We start from the raw sequence: 6339 nt of genomic DNA, 5'->3' as shown, positions 1-6339 counted from the left end.
TCTCTCCTCTCTCTGTCCGTCCCTCTCTCTCTCTCTGTCCGTCCCTCTCTCTCTGTCTGTCCGTCCCTCTGTCTCTCCGTCCTCTCTGTCCGTCCCTCTGTCTGTCTGTCCGTCCCTCTGTCTGTCCGTCCCTCTGTCTGTCCGTCCCTCTGTCTGTCCGTCCCTCTGTCTCCGTCTCTCTGTCCGTCCCTCTCTCTCTGTCTGCTCTGTCCCTCCCTCTGTCTGTCCGTCCCCCTCTCTCCGTCTCTGTCTGTCCGTCCCTCTCTCTCTCTCTGTCCGTCCCCTCTCTCTCTCTCTCTGTCCGTCCCTCTCTCTCTCTCTGTCCGTCCCTCTCTCTGTCTGTCCGTCCCTCTCTCTCTCTCTGTCCGTCCCTCTCTCTCTGTCCTCTGTCTGTCTGTCCGTCCCCTCTCTCTCTCTGTCTGTCCCCCCCTCCTCTGTCCGTCCCCCTCTCTCTGTCTGTCCGTCCCCTCTCTGTCCGTCTCTCTCTCTGTCCGTCCCCTCTCTCTCTCTGTCCGTCCCCTCTCTCTCTGTCTGTCCGTCCCCTCTCTCTGTCTCTGTCCGTCCCTCTCTCTCTGTCTGTCCTGTCCGTCCCTCTCTCTGTCCGTCCCTCTCTCTCTCTGTCCGTCCCCTCTCTCTCTCTGTCCGTCCCTCTCTCTCTCTGTCCGTCTGTCCGTCCCCTCTCTCTGTCTCTGTCCGTCCCCTCTCTCTGTCTCTCTGTCCGTCCCCCTCTCTGTCCGTCCCCTCTCCCTCTGTCTGTCCGTCCCTCTCTCTGTCTGTCCGTCCCTCTCTCTGTCCGTCTCTGTCCGTCCCCTCTCTCTGTCCCTCTCTGTCTCTCTGTCCTCCTGTCTCTCTGTCCGTCCCCCTCTCTCTGTCTGTCCGTCCCCTCTCTCTCTCTCTGTCCGTCCCTCTCTCTCTCCGTCCCTCCCTCTCTCTCTCTCTCTCTGTCCGTCCCTCTCCTCTCTCTGTCTGTCCGTCCCTCTCTCTCTGTCTGTCTGTCCGTCCCTCTCTGTCTCTCTGTCTGTCCGTCCCTCTCTGTCTGTCCGTCCCCCCCTCTGTCTCTCTCTGTCCGTCCCTCTCTGTCTGTCTGTCCGTCCCTCCTCTCTCTGTCTGTCTGTCCGTCCCTCTCTCTCTCCCTCTGTCCGTCCCTCTCTCTCTCTGTCCGTCCCCTCTGTCTCTGTCCGTCCCCCTCCTCTGTCTCCCTCTCTCTGTCCTGTCCGTCCTCTCTCTCTCTGTCCGTCCCCCTCCCTCTCTCTCTCTCTCTGTCCGTCCCTCTCTCTCTGTCTGTCTCTCTGTCCGTCCCTCTGTCTGTCTGTCCGTCCCTCTCTGTCTCTGTCTGTCCGTCCCTCTCTCTGTCTGTCTGTCCGTCCCTCTTCTGTCTGTCCGTCCCTCTGTCTGTCCGTCTCTGTCCGTCCCTCTGTCTGCCTGTCCGTCCCTCTGTCTGTCTCCCTCTGTCTGTCTGTCCGTCCCTCTGTCTGTCCGTCCCTCTCTCTCTGTCTGTCCTGTCCCCTCCTCTCTGTCTGCCTGTCCCTCTGTCTCTGTCCGTCCCCTGTCTTTCCGTCCCTCTGTCTGTCCGTCCCTCTGTCTGTCCGTCCCCTCCCTCTCTCTGTCTGTCCCCTCTCCTCTGTCTGTCCGTCCGTCCCTCTCTCCGTCTGTCCGTCCCCCTCTCTCTGTTGGTCTGTCCGTCCCTCTCTGTCTCTGTCTGTCTGTCCGTCCCTCTCTCTCTGTCTCTCTGTCCGTCCCTCTCTCTGTCCTGTTGGTCTGTCCGTCCCTCTCTCTCTGTCTCTGTCCGTCCCTCTCTGTCCGTCCCTCTCTCTCTCTGTCCGTCCCTCTGTCTCTGTCTCTGTCCGTCCCTCTCTCTCTGTCTGTCCGTCCCCTCTCCTCTGTCTGCCTGTCCGTCCCTCTGTCTGCTTCTGTCCTGTCCCCTCTCTCTGTCTCTGTCCGTCCCCTCTCTCTCTCTCTGTCCGTCCCTCTGTCTGTCTGTCTCTCTGTCCTGTCCGTCCCTCTGTCTGTCTGTCCGTCCCCTCTCTCTCTCCGTCTGTCCGTCCCCTCTCTCTGTCTGTCCGTCCCCGTCTCTCTCTGTCTGCCTGTCCGTCCCTCTGTCTCTCCCTCTGTCCGTCCGTCCCTCTGTCCGTCCCTCTGTCTGTCCGTCCCTCTCTCTCTCTCTGGTCTGTCCGTCCCCCCTCTCTCTCTGTCTGTCCGTCCGTCTGTCTTGTCCGTCTCTCTGTCCGTCCCTCTCTCTCTCTCTCTCTGTCCGTCCCTCTCTCTTGTCTGCTGTCCGTCCCTCTCTCTCTCTCTGTCCGTCCCTCTCTCTGTCTCTGTCCGTCCCTCTCTCTCTCCAGAGTCCGTCCCTCTCCTCTCTGTCCGTCCCTCCAGAGGTATCTGTCTCTCTCTCTCTCTCTCCAGTCCGTCCCTCTCTCTGCCTGTCCGTCCCTCTGTCTCTGTCCAGTCTCCTCTCTCCCTCTGTCCGTCCCTCTCTCTCTGTCTGTCCGTCCCTCTCTCTCCAGAGTCCCTCAGTCTCTCTGTCTGTCTGTCCGTCCCCTCTCTCTCCAGAGGTCTCTGTCCGTCCCTCTCTCTCTCTCCAGAGGTCCTCTCTGTCTGTCTGTCTGTCCGTCCCCCTCAGTCTCTCTGTCTGTCCGTCCCCCTCTCTCTCTCTCTCTGTCCGTCCCTCTGTCTCTCTCTCTGTCCGTCCCAGTCTCTCTCTCTCTCTCTTGGTCTGTCCGTCCCTCTCTCTCTGTCTCTCTGTCCGTCCCTCTCTCTGTCTCTGTCTCTGTCCGTCCCTCTCTCTCTCTCCTGTCCGTCTCCTCTCTGTCCGTCTCTCTCTCTCTGTCCGTCCCTCTCTCTCTCTCTGTCCAGTCTCTCTCTCTCTCTCTCCGTCTCTCTCTCTCTCTCTGTCCGTCCCTCTCTCTCTCTGTCCGTCCTCTCTGTCTCTCCAGAGTCCGTCTCTCTGTCTCTCTCTCTCTCCCTCCTCTCTCTCTCTGTCCAGTCTCCTCTCTCTCTCTCTCTCCAGAGGTCTCTTCTCTCTCTCTGTCTGTCCGTCCCTCCAGAGGTGTCCGTCCCTCTCTCTCTCCAGAGGTCCGTCCCTCTCTCTCTCTCTGTCTCCTCCCTCTCTGTCTCTCTGTCTGTCCCCTTCTCTCTCTCCAGAGTATCCGTCTCTCTCTCTCTCTCTCTCTCTCTCCCCCTATCTCTCTCTGTCCCTCCCTCCAGAGGTCTCTCTCTCTCCAGAGGTATCAGTCTCTCTCTCTCTCTCTCAGTCTCCAGAGGTCTCTCAGTCTCTCTGTCTCTCTCTCTCTCCAGAGGTATCAGTCTCTCTCTCTCTCCAGAGGTCCCTCTCTCTCTCTCTCCAGTATCAGTCTCTCTCTCCAGAGGTATCAGTCCCTCTCTCTCTCTCTCTCTGAGTCCGTCAGTCTCTCTATCAGTCTCTCTCTCTCCAGAGTTATCAGTCTCCCCTCTCTCTCTGTCCAGAGGTATCAGTCTCTCTCTCTCTCCAGAGGTCTCTCTCTCTCTCTCTCTCTCCAGTCTCTCTCAGTCTCTCTCTCTCTCTCCAGAGTCCGTCCAGTCTCTCTCTCTCCAGAGGTATCAGTCTCTCTCTCTCTCCAGAGGTCTCTCTCTCTCTCCCTCTGTCTCCCCCAGAGTCCCAGTCTCCCCCTCTCTCTCTCTCAGTCCTATCTCTCTCTCCAGAGGTCTCCCTCTCTCTCTCCAGAGGTATCAGTCTCTCTCTCTCCAGAGGTATCCAGAGGTCTGTCCAGTCCCCCTCTCTCTCTCTCCAGAGGTATCCCTCTCTCTCTCTCCCTATCAGTCTCTCTCTCTCTCCCTCTCTCCCAGAGGTATCAGTCTCTCTCTCTCTCTCTCCAGAGGTGTCAGTCTCTCTCTCTCTCTCTCTCTCTCTCTCTCTCTCTCTCTCCAGAGGTCTCCTCTCTCTCTCTCTCTGTCCAGAGTTCCCAGTCTCTCTCTCTCTCTCTCCAGAGGTCTCTCTCTCTCTCTCTCTCCAGAGGTCCCAGTCTCTCTCTCTCCCCCTCTCTCTCTCTCTCTCCAGTCTCTCTCTCTCTCTCTCCAGAGGTCCCTCTCTTAAAAATGAGGTATATCAGTCTCTCTCTCTCTCTCTCTCTCTCAGAGGTCTCTCTCTCTCTCTCTCTCCAGAGGTATCAGTCTCTCTCTCTCTCTCTCTCTCCAGAGGTCCAGAGTCTATCTCCCTCCAGAGGTATCAGTCTCCTCTCTCTCTCTCTCTGTATCAGTCCCTCTCTCTCTCTCTCTCTCTCTGAGGTATCCGTCTCTCTCTCTCTCTCCCAGAGGTATCAGTCCCTCTCTCTCTCTCTCCAGAGTTATCAGTCTCCTCTCTCTCTCTCTCAGAGTCCGTCCCCCTCTCTCTCTCTCTCTCTCCAGAGTCCCCTCTCTCTCTCTCTCTCTCCAGAGGTCCGTCCCTCTCTCTCTCTCTCTCTCTGTCAGTCTCTCTCTCTCTCTCTGAGTCCCTATCAGTCTCTCTCTCTCTGTCCAGTCCCTCTCTCCTCTCTCTCCAGAGGTATCCCCTCTCTCTCTCTGTCCAGAGGTATCCCTCTCTCTCTCTCTCCAGAGGTATCAGTCTCTCTCCAGAGGCTCTCTCCAGTCCCCCTCTCTCTCTCCAGAGTCTGTCAGTCTCTCTCTCTCTCTCTCTCCAGAGGTATCCCCCTCTCTCTCTCTCTCCAGAGGTATCAGTCTCTCTCTCTCTCTCTCCAGTCCCCAGAGTCTCTCTCTGTCCGTTCCCCAGAGGTATCTCTCTCTCTCTCTCTCCAGAGTCCCCTCTCTCTCTCTCTCCTGTCCGAGGTATCTCTCTCTCTCCCTCTCTCTCAGAGTCTATCAGTCCCTCTCTCTCCAGAGTTATCAGTCTCCTCTCTCTCTCTCTGTCTCCCCCTCTCTCTCTCTCCAGAGGTATCAGTCTCTCTCTCTCTCTCTCCAGAGTTATCCCTCTCTCTCTCTCTCTCCAGAGTTCAGTCCCCCTCTCTCTCTCTCTCTCTCTCCAGTCTCTCTCTCTCTCTCTCTCCAGAGGTATCAGTCTCTCTCTCTCTCTCCAGAGGTCCCCTCTCTCTCTCTCTCTCAGAGTCCCCCTCTCTCTCCTGTATCAGTCCCCCTCTCTCTCTCTCTCCAGAGGTATCAGTCTCTCTCTCTCTCTCTCTCTCCCTATCAGTCTCTCTCTCCAGAGGTATCAGTCTCCCTCTCTCTCTCTCTCCAGAGGTATCCCCCTCTCTCTCTCTCCCAGAGGTATCAGTCCCCCTCTCTCTCTCTCAGAGGTATCAGTCTCTCTCTCTCTCTCTCTCAGAGGTATCAGTCTCTCTCTCTCTCCAGAGGTCCAGTCTCTCTCTCTCTCTCTCCAGAGGTATCAGTCTCTCTCTCTCTCTCTCTCCAGAGGTCCCCCTCTCTCTCTCTCTCCAGAGGTATCAGTCTCTCTCTCTCAGAGGTATCAGTCTCCTCTCTCTCTCTCTCCAGAGGTATCAGTCTCTCTCTCTCTCTCTCTCTCTCCTCTCTCTCTCCAGAGGTATCAGTCTCTCTCTCTCTCTCCAGAGGTATCCCTCTCTCTCTCTCTCTCTCTCTCTCTCCAGAGGTATCAGTCTCTCTCTCTCTCTCTCTCCAGAGGTATCAGTCTCTCTCTCTCTCTCTCTCTCCAGAGTTATCTCTCTCTCTCTCTCTCTCCAGAGGTATCAGTCTCTCTCTCTCTCTCTCTATCAGTCTCTCTCTCTCTCTCTCCAGAGTTTCTCAGTCTCTCTCTCTCTCTCTCTCTCTCCAGAGTTATCAGTCTCTCTCTCTCTCTCTCTCTCTCCAGAGGTATCAGTCTCTCTCTCTCTCTCTCTCTCTCTCCAGAGGTATCAGTCTCTCTCTCTCTCTCTCCAGAGGTATCAGTCTCTCTCTCTCCAGAGGTATCAGTCTCTCTCTCTCTCTCTCTCCAGAGGTATCAGTCTCTCTCTCTCTCTCTCTCTCCAGAGGTATCAGTCTCTCTCTCTCTCTCTCTCTCTCCAGAGGTATCAGTCTCTCTCTCTCTCTCTCTCTCTCTCCAGAGGTATCAGTCTCTCTCTCTCTCTCTCTCCAGAGGTATCAGTCTCTCTCTCTCTCTCTCTCCAGAGGTATCAGTCTCTCTCTCTACCTCTCTCTCTCCTCTCTCTCTCTCTCTCTCCAGAGGTATCAGTCTCTCTCTCTCTCTCTCTCTCTCCAGAGGTATCAGTCTCTCTCTCTCTCTCTCTCCAGAGGTATCCAGTCTCTCTCTCTCTCTCCAGAGGTATCAGTCTCTCTCTCTCTCTCTCTCCAGAGGTATCAGTCTCTCTCTCTCTCTCTCTCTCTCTCCAGAGGTATCAGTCTCTCTCTCTCTCTCTCCAG

Source organism: Oncorhynchus masou, unplaced genomic scaffold (genome assembly GCF_036934945.1).
Source record: "Oncorhynchus masou masou isolate Uvic2021 unplaced genomic scaffold, UVic_Omas_1.1 unplaced_scaffold_1714, whole genome shotgun sequence".
Taxonomy (NCBI): domain Eukaryota; kingdom Metazoa; phylum Chordata; class Actinopteri; order Salmoniformes; family Salmonidae; genus Oncorhynchus; species Oncorhynchus masou.
This window is presented reverse-complemented; position numbering follows the sequence as displayed.